The sequence below is a fragment of the Neoarius graeffei genome, chromosome 4 (genome assembly GCF_027579695.1).
Source record: "Neoarius graeffei isolate fNeoGra1 chromosome 4, fNeoGra1.pri, whole genome shotgun sequence".
Classification (NCBI taxonomy): domain Eukaryota; kingdom Metazoa; phylum Chordata; class Actinopteri; order Siluriformes; family Ariidae; genus Neoarius; species Neoarius graeffei.
This window is the reverse complement of record NC_083572.1, coordinates 97,329,834-97,354,921: the sequence shown is the minus strand read 5'-3', so window position 1 is coordinate 97,354,921 and position 25,088 is coordinate 97,329,834. Positions and strand designations below refer to the sequence as shown.

At 41.4% G+C, this 25,088-nt stretch overlaps 1 long non-coding RNA gene across 1 annotated transcript in view; it reads right to left on the bottom strand.

Moving 5' to 3' along the window:
* LOC132884516 (uncharacterized) overlaps positions 1-21,801 on the bottom strand; it is a 46,054-nt gene extending 24,253 nt beyond the window's left edge. The window contains exon 1 of the long non-coding RNA XR_009654469.1: positions 21,598-21,801. This is a non-coding gene — a long non-coding RNA (uncharacterized LOC132884516). The remainder of the gene's footprint in view (positions 1-21,597) is intronic.
* Positions 21,802-25,088: the final 3,287 nt, after the last annotated feature.

Below are 25,088 nucleotides of genomic sequence, written 5' to 3'. Positions count from 1 at the left end.
GAAAGAGTGTGGAGTGATATCGTAACATGGGAAAAAATACATTCAGACTATCAGTCTTAAATAAATAAAAATCAGTCTTAAAAAGTCTTAGAAGTTTGTTGAAAGTTGAATAGTGTAGCTAATGAAATGGATTATTCATTATCTACTGTTACACTAAAATAACACCTTAGTAAGACAATTAGAAATATATGATATTCATATATACTGTAACTTTTTTGGTTGTTTTGACAATTAGCTGTAGTCTGAGAAAACATTCACGTGATGGGTAACATTTATGCAACTTAAAGATATTTAGCTCCACTTCTAATTTCAGCAAAAGGAACACAAGAGCTACCCATTGAGCAGAAGAGTGTGCGGTGTCAATGACTGTCAAGTTCCTTCCAGTATTCAGGTAAATTTGGACTTCCTGCACAAGAGATTTTCATTCAATTCATTCAAGCAGTGGAGCACATTAATGGACTTTTCTGTAGAAGGGTTTTCTCTGATACTCTTCTTTCTCTTTTTCTTATTCTTCTTTGTTATGAGTGGTTTCTAAGCTGTGGCAGAAAGTTTTTAGGAGAGTAAGACTGGATTCCAGAGAAAGGCGCAGAAGGAAATGTAAGAAAAAAAATCCAGGTGTCCATTCACACTCTATAAAGCTTTTGTCAATTCTACACTTTAAAAAAGTCTGACTTTTTTTTTTTGAGTTTTGAAATGACCCAAGCTCTTCCAACACTTTATTTTCCAGAATGAAAGAAATAGGAGAATATGAATCAGCCAAAAACTTCTGAACACTCAGATGCACAAAGCTGAACAGCTTCCGCAGCTGAAGCCCATATTCCTCTCTGAAGATTTGGTGCACACTCCTGAATACACTGCCACTTCTCTGACACCACTGCCACACTCCATCAGGTCTTCCTCACAGAAGCTCAAATTGCCTTTTTTTTCTTTTCAAAATGTTGGAAATCCAGTTTTCCCAGTACCAGAATGCACTCTCTAATTTGGTGAGGGTGAGTTCACATTCTTTCTGAAAAATTTGATCCATTCAGAATTCTTCCATTTTTCCAGTCAGAAGTCTCAAGTGACGGTTTTGTGAGAAATGGGGAAATACACTGTGTGGGTTAAAATTGTTGAATTTTAGATTTTTGCACAGAGTACAATGTTTACACTTTCATCTTTTGAAATAATTTTGCAGACATCCATATAATTACGACTGTTAAAACATGCTTTTAATGAGATGATTTATTCAAATCCTGGTAGAAATTCATTAAAAAATAGTGAGAAATGCCCTTCAGACTTTGTACCACTGATCTTGTTTTTCCTGGGAAAATCCTTCATGTCTGGTATCAAAACACAGTGGTGATTTCCCAATCACTAGATATTTTTGATTTTTTTTTTATTTTAAGAGATATCATAAACCTGGGTTTTATATTCTCAAGCTTTTGCTCTATGCCTTTAATCTCCCATTTCTTCCAGGTCCAAAATTCCTAAGTGCTTTTTAATCTCCCTATCAGAAAAAAAAGGTGAAGGGAAACTTAAAAAAATGTGATTGGCCTAAAAGGAGTAACAAACCAAATGGTAGAACAATTTCATCCTTGAGAACATCTTAGATTTCAGTATTATTGCAGTGTTTTCAGTAACTGCTCAGGATTGTGGTGAACCACGGGCCTATTCTGAGGCCCTGTCCACACGGCAACGGATTCAGGTGACTCCGATACAATTGCTTATCGTTTAGGCCTGGCGTCCACACGGCACCGGCGTTTTGGGTGCCCAAAACGCAATCTTTTTGAGAACGGGTTCCAGAGTGGAAAGATCTGGCAGCGTTGCCATTGTGAAGTCGTCTGGATGAGTAGAACGGATTTTTTTATGATGACGTCACAACCACATGACTGTGAGTGCTTCATGCCGGGTAGAAGTGTAACGAACTCGATGCGAGTTGTCAACAAATCCTATAACTTGGTTCATGAAACGCGCTTACAAAATATTTTCACTGTGAATATTTATTGTGTAATGGTGCAAAGTGAGAGAGAGAGAGAGAGAGAGAGAGAGAGACAGAGAGAGAGAGAGACTCTGCCCTTAGGGCAGAGTCAATCCCGCCAGCAAAAATAGGGAAAAAAAGGAGCGATCTCACCTCTTCAGATGTTGGTTTAAGTCTGACAATACATTCCTCAAAAAGGGCGTAGAAGAGCAAATTAATCCATCAACGTGTAGCATTCAATTTAATCCAGACCATTAAAGATGCCGCCTTCCGCATAGAATCATACGTCATCCTCGCCACCATATTGGATAGGTCAAAGCGGAGAATAAAGATTCATGTGCTGCGTTTAACTGTACCAACAGGTTTACCGTCCAAACGAGATCACGTGGGATTACCTTTCACAGGTGAGAAACAACAAATTAATCCATCAACGTGTAGCATTCAATTTATTCCGGACCATGAAAGACGCCGCCTTCCGCGTAGAATCATACGTCATCCTTGCCGCCATATTGGATAGGTCAAAGCGGAGAATAAAGATTAGCTGCGTTTAACTCAAACAAGATCACATGGGATTACCTTTCACAGGTGAGAAACAACAAATTAATCCATCAACGTGTAGCATTCAATTTATTCCGGACCATTAAAGACGCCGCCTTCCGCGTAGAATCATACGTCATCCTCGCCGCCATATTGGATAGGTCAAAGCGGAGAATAAAGATTAGCTGCGTTTAACTGTACCAACAGGTTTGCCGTCCAAACGAGATCACATGGGATTACCTTTCACAGGTGAGACTGGAAAAATACTTTTCATTGTATTTGGTCATTATAATGTAATTTTACGAACAGATTTTCCTGACTTTGTGGCTAATATGAAGTCTCGCGCATAATAGTTTATGCGCATGCGTCCTTACTTCTTCTATTGTTCTGGTGTCTCCGAAGGGACCGTCTTACAGCGCCCCTAGAGGTGTGGCATGTGTATTGCATTGTTTTCAGCAAGCGTTGCGTTGCCATATGGACCTGATATTTTACTGATCGTTGCCCATTTGGACGCGATATATTTTTAAATAACATCTCGTTGCCGTTGTCGTGTGGATGTAGCCTGAGAAAACTCTCGAGGCCAGAATTCACTCTCGATGGTCCACCAGTCTAGTGTAGTGCACCATGAACCCATGTTCACCTCTATTTATGGTAATCCAGCATGATTTTGTGAGGTGGAAGGAAATCCATGTGAACATGTGGAGAACATGTGAAACTCCACACACAGTCATCTGAGCTCAATATTGAACTGGAGAACCTGGATATGCGAAATGGTAATGTTCCTGACTGTAATGGTACAGAAATCATGGTTGTGTCCTTGAAATATACAACCCCAATTCCAAAAAAGTTGGGATGCTGTGTAAACTGTAAATAAGCAGAATCCAATAATTTGCAAATCATGGAAACCCTGTGTTTTCATTGAAAATAGTACAAAGACAATATATCAAATGTTGAAACTGAGAAATTGTATTGCTTTTTGAAAAATATATGCTCATTTTGAATTCTGGACCACAATGAAAATAAGTGTTATAAACTTTCTTGTTTTATCCATGTATCTTAATGTACACTATATGTATTTTGTGCATTATTTTACTAAATAAAATCAGTCAAGGCGGCACGGTGGTGTAGTGGTTAGCGCTGTCGCCTCACAGCAAGAAGGTCCTGGGTTCGAGCCCCGGGGCCGGCGAGGGCCTTTCTGTGTGGAGTTTGCATGTTCTCCCCGTGTCCGTGTGGGTTTCCTCCGGATGCTCCGGTTTCCCCCACAGTCCAAAGACATGCAGGTTAGGTTAACTGGTGACTCTAAATTGACTGTAGGTGTGAATGTGAGTGTGAATGGTTGTCTGTGTCTATGTGTCAGCCCTGCGATGATCTGGCGACTTGTCCAGGGTGTACCCCGCCTTTCGCCCGTAGTCAGCTGGGATAGGCTCCAGCTTGCCTGCGACCCTGTAGAAGGATAAAGTGGCTAGAGATAATGAGATGAGATGAGAAAATCAGTCAATCAGTCAATCAATCAATCAATCAATCAATCAATCAATCAATTTGATATCAGCAACATGTTGCAAAAAAAAAGTTGGGACAGGGACATGTTTACCATTGTGTTGCATCACCTCTACTTTTAACAATACTCTGTCAACATTTGGGAACTGAGGAGACCAATTGCTGTAGTTCTGAAAGAGAAATATTGTCCAATTCTTGCCTGATATACAATTTCAGTTGCTCAACAGTTCGGGGTCTCCTTTGTTGTATTTTGGGATTCATAATGTGCCAAATGTTTTAAATTGGAGACAGGTCTGGACTGCAGGCAGGCCAGTTTAGCACCTGGACTCTTTTACTACGAAGCCATGCAGTTTTAATATGTGCAGAAAGTGGTTTCACATTGTCTTGCTGAAAGAAGGAAGGCCTTCCTTGAAAAAGATTTTGTCTGGATGGCAGCATATTGCTCTGAAATATGTATACTGTACCCAAAGAAATTATCTAGATGGTCTTCCATTCACATTTCCCTCACCTGACTTCCACTAGTCTTTCACCCGTAGTCAGCTGGGATAGGCTCCAGCTTGCCTGCGACCCTGTAGAACAGAATAAAGCAGCTAGAGATAATGAGATGAGACTTCCACTAGTGAGGCAATGCTATCATTACAAACACATGCAAGCCTTTGTTCCTGAGCCCTACAAGGACATAATGTGTCCTAAACCAGATGTGTTACCTCCAGATGGGTTAGAAGATGAAGAAAGACAGGTGCAGGTAAGTAAAGGACAAGAAGGACAGAGTCAAGGTAATAGATGTGGGTGTGGACATGCATGTGGCCATAAAACTGGGCATGGTCATGGGTATGATTGAAGCAGGGGGTCTTTTGTTGTTATTCATGAACTACGGTATAGACATTTGCAAGAAATTTAGAATTTTGGAATTCCAAAGCCACTCCCTGAACCATTGTCCTTCCCCATTTTCCCACACCCCCTTGTGCCTCTGTGCCAATGCTGCCACTAACTCCCTTGCTGTCTCCACAGGTGGAAACATCTGTGCTCACAAGAACTGGGACAAAGCCTGGGCAGGTCTGCAGGCATGGTGGGAAAGCAAGGCATTTCCAGGATCAGTGTCCCCTTAATGAAGCAGGGATTATGATCTGCATTCCTGATGAGCCATGGACCTCTCCCAGTCAAATAGGAATATAGCAAGTGGCAGAGAGTATTCAAATGAATACATATCAGGCCTTGGTGGACTTGGGGTGTAATAAGACCTCAGTTCATCAAAGTCTGATTAAATGCTGGGCATTGGGAAATGCACAACTGGTAACAGTGAGGTGTGTATACAGGGATGTTCATGAGTATCCACTGGTGCTAATATGTATCCACTTGTGAACATCACTATTTATGGGAGAAAAGTATAATGTGGAGGCAGTGGTTATTCCTCGCCTTATCCACTAATTATGGGAACAAATTGACTGGGGTTCCAGACATTGGGAAAGTGTGAATTTGTTGATGGGTCCTGCAGCACTGAAACTCAAGGAGTGCAGCCTTTTCTGGGGAGGCAGTCCCAGGGCCATCTGTATCAGCTCAGTGTCAGGGGGACATGGAGGGTGAGGAGGGCACTTCCCCTCAATTCTCTATGGGGATATGCCTTTAGGATTTCCTGCTGGAGCAGTCATGAGATGAAACACTGAGGCCCACTTTTGACCAAGTGAGAGTAATCAATGGTCAAAACCTCCAGCCTAATGTTGCACTATCCTACCCATATTTTTTGGCTATGAAATATTGGTTATACTGAGTGACGCAGAACACTCAAACAAAAGAGGAAATGACCCAGTTGTTGGTCCCAAAGATCCATAAGGAACTTTTCTTCCATGCAACTCATCATAATCCCACAACATGACATTTAGGACAGGATAAAACACTGAAGGATAAAACACTCAAACACTCATGGTCTGTTTCTATTGGCTGGGCATTCAAGGCAATGTTTGTAGGTGGTGCGCAGCATGTCATGAATGTCATCTGGTGAATCCGCCAGTCACCATTAAAGCACCATTGCACCCTTTAACATTAAATGAGATCCCCTTTGAAAGAATTGGTATGGATCTCGACAAGCCATTAGATAGGACTGCATGAGGTCATCACTTTGTATTAGTTATGGTGGATTATGCAATGTGATACCCAGAAGCAGTGCTTCTACACAACATTTATGCATGCAGTGTTGCGGAAGCAGTCTTCCATGTTATCTCCAGAATTGGGGTCCTGAAAGAGATCATAACTGATCAAGGCATGATGTTCATGTCATGCACACCTCAAGAACTGTACAAATTAATATGGAGTAAATTGATTTGTACCAACATATACAATCCACAAAGGGATGGCTGGTCCAACAATTTAATCAGATGCTTAAGCAGCTGCCCATGCCACATACACACACAAAAAAAAAGTAGTTTGGGAGGAACTCAAGACTATGCTCGACATGCATGGGGGTAATCAAGTTGTCACAGAGCGAAAGGAGCAGCACAGTGGTTTTGGTCCCCAAAACTGATGGGTCAGTCTTGTTCTGTGTGGACTAGAAGGGTTAGTGCAGTGTCTCATATCTGTTGCTTCACATTGATGAACTGCTTGATTGGTTAGGCACAGCTCACTTTTATGCAACACTGGATTAGAATAAGGGATATTGGAAGATTCCCTTGACTCCAGTGTCTCAAGAAATAATGGCCTTTTCCATTCTGTTTGGGTTGCACCAGTTTGTCAACCTTCTGTTTGGGTTGTTTGGAGCCCCAGCAACATTTCAATGGCTCATGGACAGAATCCTCAGCCCACACAGCGCATATGCTGTTGCCTATTTAGATAACATCATTTTCTCTAATGCTTGGCAGCAGCATTTACAACATCTGAGCACTGTCCTGAGATCCTTGAGACAAGTGGGACACCATAGCAACTAGAGAAGGAGTGTCTGGCCATCAAATGGGTGGTTCTCAGTCTCTGAGACTACCTGCTAGGGCACCCTTTCACTCTGTGTTTTGATCATGCCCCAGTCCATTGGCTCCACTGCATGAAAGATACCAATGCATAGAACACTTGTTGGTGACTAGCACTTCAGCCATTTAAGTCTGAGGTGGTCCAAAGGCCAGGGGCACAGTTGGCGGTGGCAGATTACCTCTCCCACTGGAGGGGTGGGAGCCAGCTCCAGGCTGCATGACTCTTGGCCTGAATCAGGTGGTGGGGGTATGTGGCAGCAGGGGCATGGTCAAGCTTCAGCTGTGAAATTAAAACACTCATGAGCACCAGCTCACACCATTTTCACACACACACACACACACACACACACACACACACACACACACACACACACACACACACACACACACACAGTGAATTAAACCTGAGAACATGAATAAAAGTATTTTGATTCATTTGTGCATTGTGGGCAGCACAGTGGTGTAGTGGTTAGCACTGTCACCTCACAGCAAGACGGTTCTGGGTTTGAGCACAGGGGCCTTTCTGTGTGGCGTTTGCATGTTCTCCCTGTGTCTGTGTGGGGGTGCTCCGGTTTCTCCCACAGTTCAAAGATATGCAGTTAGGTTAACATGGGGCGGCCTTGGGCTGAAGTGCCCTTGAGCAAGGTACCTAACCCCTAACTGTTCCCTGGGTGCTGTAGTATGGCTCCCCACTGCTCTGGGTGTGTGTTCACTGCTTCAGACGGGTTAAATGCAGATGATGAATGTCACTGTGCTTGAGTGTGCATGTGGCAAATAAAGGTTTCTTCTTCACTGTGATTGCATAATAAACATATATGCTTCATTATCAATTTGATTAATGTTAATGGGGTGCTGGCTGACATCATGTCATTAAAACATTTATCAGTTAATTTCTCTAAAACTGTTTGAGCGCACAGCTTTTACTTTGTGTGCATAAACAATGCACAAAAGAATGGACATACTTTTATTCACATTGTTCTCATATGGGGCGAAAGCCAGCACACAGAAAGCTTTGCCACAGGACCAAAGGCAATGCAAAAAGAGGAAATGTGTGTGAGATCCAGACACAGAATGTGTGTGTGTGTGTGTGTGTGTGTGTGTGTGATATCCACCAGTTTCCAGACTGTGAGTTAACTGTAATGCATCTTTCCTGGGTTGTGACCCAGGTCCTTTCGGAATTGTTATGACAAGGGGTTAACCAGTGCTGACTCTCTTGGTTTGAACTGACAAAAGAAAGGTTGAACAGTGGTCAAATAATCCAAGTCCAACCCTGGTCTTTGGTATGAAAGTGGTATGAGCTAATTTAAAGATCATTAACAACTCTGACCAGGGAAGTTTCTGTAATATGCTGACCTCTAAAACCAGACTAATAAACATCAAACAAATTATTATTAATTATTAAAAATGGTGATTGGTGATTGGGTTGCTCATGCGCATTCTGTGCTACGCACTTCCTGGTTCCCGAGTTGTTTGCGACAAGTCTTTTTTCCGCGAGTGTTGACATTAATTACTAATCTTTTTTATTTTTTCTACAAATAATTTTCCAGTATCCTCTTTATTTTTTTAAATTGTACTTTCGCTTTCCTTTTTGTACTTTCCACTTTTGCTTTCCTTTTTCCGTTTTTTCTCTCTCTTTTTTCGGAAGAGCGCCGAGACCAGAAGCTTTCTTTTTTTTCTCCTCCTGTGTAAAGACCACAAGCAGAGGCCATCCACATTGGATCTGCTTTAATATCAACAGATCTTCGATTAAGGTACATGAATCCTTTCATCATGGCACACTTTCAGCCTGTTCAGTGTGCTGAATGCAGGATGTTTAGTCATTCTTCCTCCATCGCTAGCGATAGCTTTATTTGTGATAAGTGCAGATTAGTTAGCTCTCTGACGGAGAAGATTATAGTGTTAGAAGTGCATATCCAGGCTTTAGAGATGGTCAGTGAGAATGAGAACAGTGTAGTTTCTGTAGGGGAAAGTCTGGATGCCCTAGGTGGAGTTAGTAATCCCCCAACTCTGGCATTAGAGCCCTTAAAGGAACAGTCCACCGTACTTCCATAATGAAATATGCTCTTATCTGAATTGAGACGAGCTGCTCCGTACCTGTCCAAGCTTTGCGCAACCTCCCAGTCAGTCAGACGCAGTCAGACGCGCTGGCACTCCTGTTAGCAATGTAGCTAGGCTCAGTATGGCCAATGGTATTTTTTGGGGCTGTAGTTGGATGCGACCAAACTCTTCCGCGTTTTTCCTGTTTACATAGGTTTATATGACCAGTGATATGAAACAAGTTCAGTTACACAAATTGAAACGTTGTGATTTTCTATGCTATGGAAAGTCCGCACTATAATGACAGGCGTACTAACACCTTCTGCGCGCTTCGGCAGCACATTGATATGGAGCTCAGATATCAATGCGCTGCCGAAGCGCACAGAAGGTGTTAGTATGCCTGTCATTATAGTGCGGACTTTCCATAGCATAGAAAATCGCTACGTTTCAATTTGTGTAACTGAACTTGTTTCATATCACTGGTCATATAAACCTATGTAAACAGGAAAAACGCGGAAGAGTTTGGTTGCATCTAACTACAGCCACAAAAAATACCATTGGCCATACTGAGCCTAGCTACATTGCTAACAGGAGTGACAGCGCGTCTGACTGCGTCTGACTGACTGGGAGGTTGCGCAAAGCTCGGACAGGTACGGAGCAGCTCGTCTCAATTCAGATAAGAGCATATTTCATTATGGAAGTACGGTGGACTGTTCCTTTAAAGTGGGGCGAATGGGTGATGAGTCGGCGGCATAAGCAGAGAGCCAAAGCTACCGCTGAGGCTCGCCCACGGGAGCACCACTCCTCTCCGTGTTACGTGTCAAACAGGTTTGCTCTCCTTAGTGATGCACCCACTGAGAAACCTGAAAGAGCTCTGGTTATAGGGGACTCTATCATACGGCACGTGAAATTAGCTCAGCCTTTAGGGGCACCAGCAGCTTTAGTCAGGTGTATACTGGGAGCCAGGGTATTTGACATAGCAAGTAATCCTAGGTTCTTAGGCAAGCACAGGTTCTCAAAGATAGTTATCCATGCAGGAACGAATGATATATGCCTTCGTCAGTCTGAGGTTACTAAGAGTAACTTTGTAGAGGTGTTTAAATTAGCAAAGGTGATGTCCGATGCTGTAGTATGCTCTGGCCCCATCCCAATGTGGTGTGGCGATGTAGCTTACAGTAGGTTATGGTCGCTGAACTGCTGGTTGTCCAGGTGGTGCTCTGAAAACAGTGTGGGCTTTATAAATAAATTGGCTAATTTTGAGGGCACTGCTGGCCTATTAGGCCAGGACGGTATCCGTCCCACTCGGGAAGGTGCTGCTCTAATTTCCTGCAGCATAGGTCATAGTCTCAGAACAGGCCTATTAATTCCTGACAATCCAGAGCCAAGGCCAGGGAGCAGACGAACAGGCTAAACCAACTGTCTGCTAGCTGCACAGAGTCGTCACTCAGGGTCCACTACACTGAGACTGTGTCTGTTCCCCGGGCTAAACAAAAAGGTAGAAGATTTCAGAGAGTTTGCTCCAGTAACCAAATCAATATAAAATTAGATCATACTGACTGTACAGCTGCTGCCAGGACCTTTGATCTAAAGGTGGGGCTATTAAATATTACCTCTCTTACATCTAAAGCGCTAATGGTTAATGAACTCATTACTGATCAGAAGTTTAATGTACTTTGTTTAACTGAAACATGGATTAAGCCAAATGCATATATAACATTAAATGAAGCAAGTCCTCCTGGATACACTTATATACACCAACCTCGTCAAACTGGCAGAGGAGGAGGTGTTGCGGTTATTTATAATGATTATCTAGGTGTAACACACAAACCTAGTTATACATTTAATACATTTGAAGTTCTTCATACTCATATAATGTATGTAGCCTTGAAAAATAAGTTTACCCAGTTAATTCTGTTACTTATTATTTACAGGCACCCAGGGCCATATTCTGAGTTTCTTTCTGAATTTGCAGATTTTATCTCAGATCTGATTATTTCCTTAGACAAAGATTTAGTTGTCGGAGATTTTAATATTCACTTGATAACCCAGAAGACCCTTTGAAAACAGTGTTTGTGTCCATTTTAGATTCAGTAGGGATTAATCAGAATGTCATAGGACCGACCCATAATGGTGGTCACACCCTCAATCTAATACTAACATTCAGGTTAAACATAGAAAATATAGTCATACTTCCACAGTCTGAAGTTATCTCAGATCATTATCTCATCTCATCTCATTATCTCTAGCCGCTTTATCCTGTTCTACAGGGTCGCAGGCAAGCTGGAGCCTATCCCAGCTGACTACGGGTGAAAGGCGGGGTACACCCTGGACAAGTCGCCAGGTCATCACAGGGCTTCATTATCTCATCTCATTCAAAATATGTCTGAGTCATAATATATGCACCTCACCACGCTACTGTATTAAACGTACATTCACATCAACTACTGCACAGAGCTTTATAAATGATCTCCCAGAGTTATCAACTTTGATTGGGCCACTGTCAGCCCCTGCAGAACTTGATCAGGCAACTGAATGCTTAGAGTCAACGTTCTGCCATACTTTAGATAATGTAGCTCCTTTAAAAGGAAAATGGTCAGAGATAAAAAATTAGCACCCTGGTATAATGATGACACTAGCACTTTAAAACAGACCACTCGAAAAGTGGAACATAAATGGCGTCAAACAAAATTGGTAGTGTTCAAATTAGCGTGGAAGGAGAGCTTCCTGAAGTATAGAAAAGCTCTTAGTACTGCTAGATCAACATATCTCTCCTCCCTAACAGAAGATAACAAAAATAATCATAGATCCCTATTTAATACTGTAGCAAAATTAACCAGGAGTAAGTCCATTATAGACACATGCACACGTGCAGTATGTAGTAGCAACGACTTCATGAAATTTTTAATGACAAAATTGAGAATATCCAACAAAAAATTCAAACTACTAATTTAAGGTCAGACAATGTAAGTGACCCTGTAGTTAACAATATAACTGTATCAGATCAGCAATTAGAATGTTTTACTCCTCTTAGAAAAACTGAATTACTTTCATTAATCTCGGCATCAAAAGCCTCAACTTGTGTACTAGATCCCTTACCTACACGTCTATTCAAACAGATAATACCTGAAGTAATTGAACCACTTCTAAAAATAATAAATTCTTCTCTTAGGATTGGCTATGTACCCAAATCCTTTAAACTAGCAGTTATCAAACCCCTGATTAAAAAGCCTGGCCTTGATCCCTGTCAGCTGTCCAATTATCGGCCAACAGGGTATCTGCACATTTTTCAAGTACAAATTTAAAGACTTTTAAGAACTTTTCAAGACCTCTAAATGGGAAAATTAAGACTGTACAATGGCAAAGAAAATGATAAATACGACAACTTAAAACTGTTTTCTGCAATAGTTTTTTTTACTAACTTTAAGAAGAATGCACACAATTGGTGAACAACAGGGTGCATCAATGGCAACTGTTAGACATGCAAACAGCTGAAGCAAAGTCGTGTGTTTTGGGCCTGCAGAACTACTGTAGCAGCAAGGAGAAGACTGGTGTTTACTGGAGAAAACACCATGAATCATTTCAAAAACGAAAACAATAAACGGCAAGTAGAACCAGCTGAACAACCTTAGCCGGCATTATTTCAATCCCCAAAGATTATCTTTGATGATGTGTGATTTTGTGTCCGACAGCAAAATCAGTCTGAGTGTCGTACAGTATTGAGGTATTTCACCTGACGTCACAGGGTCACGTGACGCCCCGGTGTCCACCATTTTGGACGGCAAGCTAGTTAATGTCAACAACAGTAGCTAGTATGTTACTGTAGCAATATTTACGTTCAGTCATTTGGATGACTGTTAAAACCTTTCAGTCTCAAGTTTTTCCTTTACTGGATTTACTAGTTTACTGAGCGAGCGCGCGATGGCTCCCGGCTCGGCCGGAGAGCGCGCGATGGCTCCCGGCTCGGCCGCCGAGGGCGCGATGGCTCCCGGCTCGGCCGGAGAGCGAGCGATGGCTCCCGGCTCGGCCGCCGAGGGCGCGATGGCTCCCGGCTCGGCCGCCGAGCGCGCGATGGCTCCCGGCTCGGCCGCCGAGCGCGCGATGGCTCCCGGCTCGGCCGCCGAGCGCGCGATGGCTCCCGGCTCGGCCGGAGAGCGCGCGATGGCTCCCGGCTCGGCCGCCGAGCGCGCGATGGCTCCCGGCTCGGCCGCCGAGCGCGCGATGGCTCCCGGCTCGGCCGCCGAGCGCGCGATGGCTCCCGGCTCGGCCGCCGAGCGCGCTAGCTCAGTAAACTAGTAAATCCAGTAAAGGAAAAACTTGAGACTGAAAGGTTTTAACAGTCATCCAAATGACTGAACATAAACATTGCTACAGTAACATACTAGCTATGATGTTGTTGACATTAGCTAGCGCTAACAGCTAGTTGCTAATACACTGCTACAACTACACCGACCCTAATAATACAGTTCTTAGTCATTGCCTGGTGACAGCAAATTTATAACGGGCCATGTCTCAACAGACTAAGAAGTTATTTCAATGCCATTTAATAACATTTTGTTTATCCTGAGGACAGAAAGTAAATGAAAATGTGAACAAACCTTAGCTGTAATCAGATGGCGACCACCGGCTCCAGGGACGACCCGCTGATGTAGGCATGTTACCCAGCCTGACACAAAATATTTGTAGGCATCCAAACTCGTATACGCTTTCAGATCAATACCTGTGTATGGCGATGGGTTTTTAACGACATAGGCATAGAGATCATGTGGGCCGAAGTCAGGTAAAGACGAGGGCTTCGTGTACTTCCGTACGTCAGTGAACAATCCTGGTGGAAGCAGGTAAACGTCGTTCTCTAAGCCTGCTAACCTCAATTTTTGCAAATACCTCTCCCTCTGCTCGCCCTGTAAATGCCCTACGTCGCTGGATAGTGAAGGTGTTTTCTGCATCTCGCTCCTTTTTCTTTTATGTTTTTCGTTTGTCGCCTTCCTCGCATTCAAACTGATTCGAGCCGTGCCGTCCAAAATGGCAGCATCACATGACTTGGTCACGTGAGTGAAATACCTCAATACAGCTGGCTGAGGAAGTTCTCGAGTATCTTCTGCATTATAGCAGGTAACAGCATAAACCTGTTTATGCAGTCATACAATCATCAGAGCGTTACATTAAACACAGAAAAACAACTGTCACCTTTCATAACCATTATCAATATTAATCAATGTGTTGTAATAATGGTAAACTAATTATCAGTGCAATTGTTATATCAATGTTCATTATTCAAAAATAATCATTAATTATTATCTATAATCCATGAATAATTGTTTGTATTACTACTACTACTACTAATAATAATAATAATAATAATAACTACTTTTTAATAATAATTTAAAAAATTAACTCAATTTTATAACATTTTAATAATCACTACTTATTAGCTATATTAATTAATAATTAATAGAGTAGCAATTATAATTCAGTATTATTAATTACTACTTAATTAATAAGCAGTGATTATCAAAATGTAATTTAATAATAAGTAGTAATTATTATTATTATTATCAACTACTAAATTATACTAATAAATAAGTAGTGATTATTAAAATGCTATAAAATAGAGCCCTGCACTCCCGCGGGAGTCCCGCGGGACTCGCGGGACCCGCCGCAAAGCAGTGCGGCGCGGGACAAATTTTGAAAGCTCATTGCGGGCGCGGGCGGGACCGGAAGTGCACATATGTGCGCGCAGGCAGGAGCAGGAGTGCACATATGTGGCACGGGTAACTAAAAACGTGCCTGAAATAAAATTTATAAATTATTAACTTATGTTTATCATATATACAGTTAGGTCCATAAATATTTGGACAGAGGCAACATTTTTCTAATTTTGGTTCTGTACATTACCACAATGAATTGTGAACAAAACAATTCAGATGCAGTTGAAGTTCAGACTTTCAGCTTTAATTCAGTGGGTTGAACAAAATGATTGCATAAAAATGTGAGGAACTAAAGCATTTTTTTTAAACACAATCCCTTCATTTCAGGGGCTCAAAAGTAATTGGACAAATTAAATAATTGTAAATAAAATGTTCATTTCTAATACTTGGTTGAAAACCCTTTGTTGGCAATGATTGCCTGAAGTCTTGAACTCATGGACATCACCAGACGCTGTGTTTCCTCCTTTTTAATGCTCTGCCAGGCCTTTACTGCAGTGGTTTTCAGTTGCTGTTTGTTTGTAGGCCTTTCTGTCTGAAGTTTAGTCTTTAACAAGTGAAATGCATGCTCAATTGGGTTGAGATCAGGTGACTGACTTGGCCATTCAAGAATATTCCACTTCTTTGATTTAATAAACTCCTGGGTTGCTTTGGCTTTATGTTTTGGGTCATTGTCCATCTGTATTATGAAACGCCAACCAATCAGTTTGGCTGGATTTGAGCACACAGTATGTCTCTGAATACCTCAGAATTCATCCGGCTGCTTCTGTCCTGTGTCACATCATCAATAAACAGTAGTGACCCAGTGCCACTGGCAGCCATGCATGCCCAAGCCATCACACTGCCTCCGCCATGTTTTACAGATGATGTGGTATGCTTTGGATCATGAGCTGTACCACGCCTTCGCCATACTTTTTTCTTTCCATCATTCTGGTAGAGGTTGAGCTTGGTTTCATCTGTCCAAAGAATGTTCTTCCAGAACTGTGCTGGCTTTTTTAGATGTTTTTTAGCAAAGTCCAATCTAGCCTTTTTATTCTTGAGGCTTATGAGTGTCTTGCACCGTGCAGTGAACCCTCTGTATTTACTTTCATGCAGTCTTCTCTTTATGGTAGATTTGGATATTGATACGCCTACCTCCTGGAGAGTGTTGTTCACTTGGTTGGCTGTTGTGAAGGGGTTTCTCTTCACCATGGAAATTATTCTGCGATCATCCACTACTGTTGTCTTCTGTGAGTGTCCAGGTATTTTGCATTGATGAGTTCACCAGTGCTTTCTTTCTTTCTCAGGATGTACCAAACTGTAGATTTTGCCACTCCTAATATTGTAGCAATTTCTCGGATGGGTTTTTTTCTGTTTTCGCAGCTTAAGGATGGCTTGTTTCACTTGCATGGAGAGCTCCTTTGACCGCATGTTTTCTTCACAGCAAAATCTTCCAAATGCAAGCACCACACCTCAAATCAACTCCAGGCCTTTTATCTGCTTAAGTGAGAATGCCATAACGAAGGAATTTCCCACACCTGCCCATGAAATAGCCTTTGAGTCAATTGTCCAATTAGTTTTGGTCCCTTTAAAAACAGGGTGGCACATGTTAAGGAGCTGAAACTCCTAAACCCTTCATCCAATTTTAATGTGGATACCCTCAAATGAAAGCTGAAAGTCTGGACTTTATGTCCATGTCCATTATATAACTATAACTTGAATATGTTTCAGTAAACAGGTAAAAAAACAAAATTTGTGTCAGTGTCCAAATATATATGGACCTAACTGTAATTTGTGCTAGATATCTTATTTGGCATTAATAAAAACATTTTAAGATGCCTAAATTTGCAGAGAAAGTCAGATTGCCAGATTGAGTGAGAAATGACATCTTAAACTTGCCATTGATCACCCTAAGGGGAAATTCTTTATTCATGCTAATGACTCGCAGTTCACACCCAGCTAGCAAGAGAACCATGAGTGAATTGATTTACCTGTTGCGTTAGTCTACAACTTTAATCAGAGAGACAGGTTACACAGTGACAGTAGGCTTGACTCAATGCTATCCCAGAAATCCTTCCTGTAATATGCAAATTTGGCTGTCCAATCAGAGGCGGCAAAATTTGCATATTACAGGAAGGATTTCTGGGATAGCATTGAGTCAAGCCTACCGTCACTGTGTAACATCTCTCTCTGATTAAAGTTGTAGACTAATGCAAGCAGTGAATCAATTCACTTCTTTTACTAGCTCTGCTTTGCAATAAAAAAAAAATTGGTACAAAGCAAGTCCATTCACTTTTTTATGCTGATCAGAAAATTACAATGGTTTCTCATGTGATAAAAATGTGTGATTTGTGATTAGATATTTTAATCGTTTGACAGCACTAATTATTATTAGTGATACTACATGCTGAATTCAGAAACAAGGTAAACAATAATAAATGTGAGCTGTAGATATTTATGCTCAAATCCACTCAAAGTAGGGGGTGGGGCACCATCACGCTGTGTCAAGACAAGAACTTTCCTGAGAAATAACGTGAACGTCTGCATCATGCGGGATTTGCGGGCGGGAGCGGGACAAAATATGGCAGGCGCGGGCGGGAGCGGGACTGAAAATCATAATTTTTTTGTGGGCGCGGGCGGGAGCGGGACTGAAAATCATAATTCTTTGCGGGCGCGGGCAGGAGTGGGACTGCACAATGCGGGCGCGAGCGGGAGCGGGACTGAAAAATCCAACCCGCGCAGACCTCTACTATAAAATTGAGTTATAAGATTAGTTAAAATTATTATTAAAAAAGTAGTAATTATTATTATTAGTAGTAGTGATACAAACAGTTATTCATGGATTATAGATAATAATTTGTTTTTAATAGTGAACATTGATATAACAATTGAACTGATAATAATAACATTAACAACAAGTATTACTAGTAGTATTATTGTTTATTATTATTATTAGTAGTAAGGCAAGGCAAAGCAAGTTTATTTATATAGCACATTTCATACACAGTGGCAGTTCAATGTGCTTTACAGAAGTAAAAGCAAAACAGTAAACAATAGAAAATAAAATTACATAAAATAAATGGGGAAGAAAATAATAAGAACTAAACAATAGTAGAAATAAAATAATCAAATGAAGTAAAAATTCAGTTAAAAAACAGCAGAATAAAATAGAATAAAAGTTAAGTAAAGTTTAAAACATGCAGAGACTGTAAAAGTTAAGAAAGTTTAAAACATGTAAAGATGACAATATTAATCAGTTAGCAGAAAGCATCTGAAAACAGCTTGGTCTTTAGTCTAGATTCGAAGCTGCCAACAGCAGGAGCATTTTTAATGTCCTCTGGGAGTTGGTTCCATAGCTGTACTGCATAGTAGCTAAAAGCTGCTTCACCACACTTTGTTTTAACAACAGATTTTACCAGTAAATTTTGCTGCTGCGATCTGGTAGATCTGACTGGGTTAGGCTGCTGCAACATATCAGAGAGGTAATTGGGCCCTGTACCATTTAGAGATTTGTATACCAGCAGCAACACTTTAAAGTCAATTCTGTAGCTTACCGGAAGCCAGTGAAGGGACCTTAGAATTGGAGTAATGTGCTCTGTTCTTTTTGTTCGTGTGAGAACCCTAGCCGCTGCATTTTGAATCACCTGAAGTCGTTTGATGGTCTTTTTTGGCAGGCCTGTGAAAAGGCCATTGCAGTAATCAACCCTACTAGAGATGAAGGCATGTATAAGTTTTTCCAGATCATTTTTTGACATAAGTCCTCTTAGTTTGGAAATGTTTTTTAGGTGATAAAATGCCGTTTTAGTGATTGCTTTCATGTGACTGTCAAAATTTAGCTCGCTGTCAATGAAAGCACCAATATTTTTAACCATATCTTTTGTTTTAATCCCCTTTGTGTCAAGAATAGTGGTAATCCTTAGTCTTTCATCTTTTTTCCTAAATAGAATTACTTCTGTTTTATCTGTATTCAGCTGAAGAAAATTTTGTGACATCCAGTTGTTGATTTGGTCGATACAGTACAGTTATTTTATATCAATGTTCACTATTTTAAAAAATTATCTATAATCCTTGAGTATTTGTTTGTATTACACCAATTACTACTTTTTAATAATTATTTGTAATAATTTTAATAACTTAATTTTATAATATTTAATAATCCCTAGTACTTATTAATCACTAATTCATAAGTACAGTAGTAATGATTAATAATCAATAATAATTACTATTACGACTAATTATTATTAGTGGTTGTTAATATTATTCTTATTATTATACTAAACACACTGCTGTAGACGATAAGTAATAAAACTAAAAAAACTTTTTGTACAAATTATTTATATTGTACTATATTTAGAATTATTGTATTTTCTGGAGTTCTTTTTAATTGAGTTTTGAAATAAAGGTTGTTTATATATTTATATTAAACTTGGTACAATAACAATATCTGTGAAGATAGTCATCCAGGTACATAGTAATCTGTGGTTGGTTGAAGAGAGCAACTGGACTTGCTTGAAAATTCTTGAAGACGTTTCGCCTCTCATCCGAAAGGCATCCTCAGTTCTGTCTGTCTAATAGGGAGTATCAAGTATTTATCCTCTCATGGATCATCATAGAATCCGAATCAGAATGCTGATGGCTGCATTGTAGGTGGCTGATAGATGTCATATGGCCCTTTTCCACTACCCTTTTTCAGCTCACTTCAGCTCGCTTCAGCTCACTTCAGCCCGACACGGCTCGCGTTTCGACTACCAAAAACCAGCACGACTCAGCTCGCTTCAGCCCTGCTTAGCCCCTAAAACTCGCACCGTTTTGGAGTGGGGCTGAAGCGAGCCAAAGCGAGCCGAGTGAGGCTGGGGGCGTGAGCAGACACTCCCCTGTGCACTGATTGGTGAGGAGGAGTGTCCTCACATGCCCACACACGCCCCGCGAGCACGCTGGGATCTGTAAACACCGCAAACCCGGAAGGAGAAGAATTACGAATTACGAGAATTTCTGAAGCCTTATGCGCCTCGCCTCATCTATACGCTCTTGCCAGTATCTGTCCGCGTTGTCGGTGACAACAAGCCACAGCACCAAGCCCAGCAACACTAACGACTCCATGTCCTCCATGTTTATTGTTTACTCTCCGGGTCGTGAGACTACCGCTTAAAAGCTCACTGATGTCACTGCGCTGCTTAACGACATCACCTGACGTCCACCCACTTTCGCTAACTCCACCCAATGTGTCCACCCACTTCCAGCCAGCACGGTTCAGCGCGGTTGTAGTCGAAATGCAACTCCAACAGCCCCGCTCAGCCCGACTCAGCACGGCACGGCTCAGCCCGACTCAGCCGTGTTTGTAGTGGAAAAGCGGCAATAGACACCCACCTCTGTTCAGTGATGGTCGTTCCAGGTTCAAGCAAGTCCAGTTGCTCTCTTCTACCAACCACAGATTACTATGTACCTGGATGACTGCGTATCTTCACAGATATGTTTCTACGCACTTTGGGATGAGTTCCCTTCGACTGGTGCGGGAGTGTGAGAGGACTTCCAGAAAACTGGCAGACATCTTAGCCAGAGAGGATCGTTTATTTTTGTCAACCTGGAATGACCATCACTGAACAGAGGTGGGTGTCTATGACATCTATCAGCCACCTACAATGCAGCCATCAGCATTCTGATTCGGATTCTATGATGATCCATGAGAGGATAAATACTTGATACTCCCTATTAGACAGACAGAACTGAGGATGCCTTTCGGATGAGAGGCGAAACGTCTTCAAGACTTTTCAAGCAAGTCCAGTTGCTCTCTTCTACCAACCACAGATTACAATAAACAATGTTAATTATGTAAAAAAATGATGCTAATCATTATTATTATGTCCTATAAGCCCCATTTTCCACCTGACTCTTGTGCGCATGCGCAAACCCCCCTGCGTTTCACTCCGGAGTGCTTGACCTCTAACACACACACACGCACGCGCGCGCCTCGTGTCCGTGAAAAAACAGTTTCATAGTCCGCCATGTCCCCAGCGCTGAGTTATCGTCTTTAAACACATTTGTGGCAGATCACAGGATCCAGGGACACATGTCTGCCCGGGGGCATTTTGAGTTATTGACAGATTCAGAAAGTACAGTTTCTAAGCTTTCCAATGATGCCTTCCATGTGGAGATCTGACAATATTTGAAGAATGTGTGGCCTTTTGAAAGTGTATACTTCTTAAAACAGAAAAGGGAGAAAATCGCCCTCAAAGTTTTCCATCTCAGCTACTCTGGGTGTAGGGCGGGCACATAATGCTGCTCATCTGCATGACATTAAGGAAAGCCCTACCCCCTACGAGCTAGCACGATGCTACTTTCATGTAAACAAAGATCACCACGTGAATTTTCCTTCCATGCAAAGTATGCCCAACACAATTATGAAGTACAAAAATAAGTCCTAAAGTATACTTTAACGTTTTGTGGTTGAAAAATTACTCACACCATAAGAAAGAAAGATAGCACGATGATGACACAGCTAACACAACACTAGTTTCATGTAAAGCCTCGGTCACAACCAGCCGTACAGTATGTGCTCCTACGGCCGGTCTACATGCAAAAAATGCAAGAAACACACGGAGAGCGCGCATGAAACGCACGAGAGCGTGCGTGTGAAAAGCACGAGAGAGCGCGTGTGATGTGCTGATTTTCAAGCTGCAGACCGGCCGCAGAGGTTCTTTGTCATGTCAAACAAACTCTACAGGCGCTTACGTTTTTTTCAGGTTGCAAGACAAACTTACGGCCAACGCGCGTCTTTCTCCGTGAACAAAAAAAAAAAAAACGCAGCGATTTGGGAAACGCCAAAAATCACACGGCCAAAAAATCGTACGCCAGGTTGTGACCTAGGCGTAACCAAACCACAACACTCTCCGTTACATGCAAAAATAACCAGACAGCCTTAGATTAATAAACTTACCCCATCAGAAAGAGAAACGTCGCCTTGCACACATCAATGCCTCCGATGGAATGTAATCCTAGAACGGTCCGTGTATCATCCGATCATTCAAGTATTCCATTCAATCTGGAAAACGAGGTTGCGGGGTTTTTTTGCTAGAAATGGTGATCTCCGATGTAAATACCGTGTGTCTGTTTGCTTCGCGGTTTTCAGCTCCTCTGCACTCTGTTTAGCTTCCTCATTCCATAGTGAAATCACACGCCTGTATGCAGGGGCGCAGATAGGATTTTTGAACTGGGGGGGACTGAGCTGTCAGCAAATGATTCCATTTTGTGTATATATATATATATATATATATATATATATATATATATATATATATATATATATATATATGTGTGTGTGTGTGTGTGTGTATATATATATATATATATACACACACATATATATATACACACACTACCGTTCAAAAGTTTGGGGTCACTTTGAAATGTCCTTATTTTTGAAAGAAAAGCACTGTTCTTTTCAATGAAGATCACTTTAAACTAATCAGAAATACACTCTATACATTGCTAATGTGGTAAATGACTATTCTAGCTGCAAATGTCTGGTTTTTGGTGCAATATCTCCATAGGTGTATAGAGGCCCATTTCCAGCAACTCTCACTCCAGTGTTCTAATGGTACAATGTGTTTGCTCATTGCCTCAGAAGGCTAATGGATGATTAGAAAACCCTTGTACAATCATGTTAGCACAGCTGAAAACAGTTTAGCTCTTTAGAGAAGCTATAAAACTGACCTTCCTTTGAGCAGATTGAGTTTCTGGAGCATCACATTTGTGGGGTCGATTAAATGCTCAAAATGGCCAGAAAAATGTCTTGACTATATTTTCTATTCATTTTACAACTTATGGTGGTAAATAAAAGTGTGACTTTTCATGGAAAACACAAAATTGTCTGGGTGACCCCAAACTTTTGAACGGTAGTGTGTATACATGTTATTTCACCTCCCTCACTGCCATCACCAGGAACTACCTGCAGGCCAGGACAATGATAACATTTTAACATAGCCTATGGAAATCCAAAGTTTACACATTATCATCACACACAGAAATTGCAAAACTAGTTTTAAAACCGCTAAGTTCCAACTGTTAAACATAGCGAGAGGCTGGGCTACGTGTGTGTGTGTGTAAAGTGTAAACCAGTGCATCCTGACTTTCTAACTATGCCTGTGTGTTGCATGAGCGGCAGTCAGTCAACAACTCTTCGCAAAGTTTCCTTATGAAACAATATGCTCGCTGAAATTATGGCAGGGAACGCCAGATTAAACATTAAAACTGCCTTCTGAGCACTGTATCTACAGGCTACCACCGAAAGAAGGAGGCTACCAGAAAGGCATCTCTACTCCGTACGATTTTACTTTCACTACAACATTACTTTGAACAGACTATCAAAAAATTGCAAGGTGATATGATAAAGTAAGGCACAGTTTACTTACAGTCGTTTTTTTTTTAAACGATGCAATCGTTTTGTCTTTTGGCACCCTTCATCATGCCGTGTTGGGGTACTGAACTAGGAGGAGCTGTCCCCGATATGCCTGTCAAACTTGTTGTGGGTAACCATAGCAACCAAGCTCGAGCTCGCAACCTGTGCAGTCTGCGCAGTTGCAGCTATGTATGAACTGCCGTGCACCTCAATAAACCGAATGGTAATTAGTCTTTTGATTTTTCTGTGAGGTTTGCCTTATGCAAAGAAAGACAGCATAGATGTTTTTTCCTCCCTATAAGTGGGGGGGACCGAACGAGGTGAATTTAAATCTGGGTGGGACGAATCCCACCCGTCCCACCCTCTATCTGCACCCGTGCCTGTATGCAGTTAAGTAACCATGCGCTCAGCCCGGATCATACAGCTGATTCGCAAAAAACAAACAAACAAAAGACTTGAATCATCATGTGAATGGCCCATATGGTAATTTACCCACACCCCCCAGCAGGCTACAGTCTTGACAAAAACGAGACAATTTGCAACAAAAAATGTATGCTTTTCCAACAAAACAATCTATTATCTGAAATACTGATTGCATTCTTCAAGATCTCAACTTGCACATGATGGAAAAAAACAAAAATCACAAATTTCGAAAAAATATGCTTCTTTTGCGATTATCTCGGATTCGTTTCGGCCGACATGTGTCCCTGGATTCGGTGAGGGGTCACATTTGTGTGATCCAGCGCTTTTTATCGCAAACAATTCTTCTCCTTATTTTGGGGGTATTTGTCATCTCCCAACCACTTGTTAAACAGACATCTTCCCATAATTATCAACGCTTTCTAGCGCCCACGTAAGCTACCTGCGCATCTCTCACTCTTCACAACCACCGCACCACACTACACTTCCTCCAATAGCCTCCTAATGTTAGTTCTTGTTCTACAGAATGCACAGAACAGAATGCCCCCAAAAGGTCACTTTTAAAATTACGGTTAAAAAAATACCCCAAACCGGATGGAGACATTTCACTCGTTCGGTCCAATATTAAATTTAATACCTCCCTTTCGAAAATTCCAGTCATTCCAAACAATTTAAGATGTTTTTAGGCCTTGAAAACTGAAAGTTGTATTTAAGACTTTTTAAGACTTTTTAAGGACCCGCGGGAACCCTGGCCAATATCAAACCTCCCCTTTATCTCCAAGATCCTTGAAAAAGCTGTGGTACAGCAGTTATGCTTATATTTACATAGGAATAACATCCATGGAATGTATCAGTCAGGATTTAGATCTCATCATAGCACAGAGACAGCTCTGGTTAAAGTAGTAAATGACCTACTGTTGGCGTCTGATCAGGGCTGTGTCTCGCTGCTTGTGTTGCTTGACCTTAGTGCAGCATTTGATACCAGTGATCATTACATTATTCTGGATAGACTAGAAAATGTTGTGGGAGTTAAGGGAACGGCCCTCTCCTGGCTCAGGTCTTATTTAACTGATCGCTATCAGTATGTTGATGTAAATGGTGATTTCTCTAGACATACTGAAGTAAAGTTTGGTGTTCCACAAGGTTCTGTCTTGGGTCCACTGCTTTTTTCTCTATATATGTTGCCTCTGGGTGATATTATTTGTAAACATTGTATTAGTTTCCACTGTTATGCTGATGACACACAGTTGTATGTTTCTGCAAAACCTGATGAGAGACACCAGCTTAATAGAATTGAGGAATGTGTGAAGGACATTAGACACTGGATGCTTATTAACTTCCTTTTGCTTAACTCTGACAAGACTGAAGTACTTGTACTCGGACCACATGCAGCTAGAAGTAAGTTTTCTGATTACACAATAACTCTGGATGGCCTGTTTCTTCACGTGCAGCAGTAAAAGACCTTGGAATGATTATTGACCCCAGTCTTTCATTTGAAACTCACATTGATAGCTTTCTTTCATCTCAGAAATATTGCTAAGGTAAGAAATTTAATGTCACTACATGACGCGGAAAAATTAGTTCATGCTTTTGATACCTCCAGGTTGGAT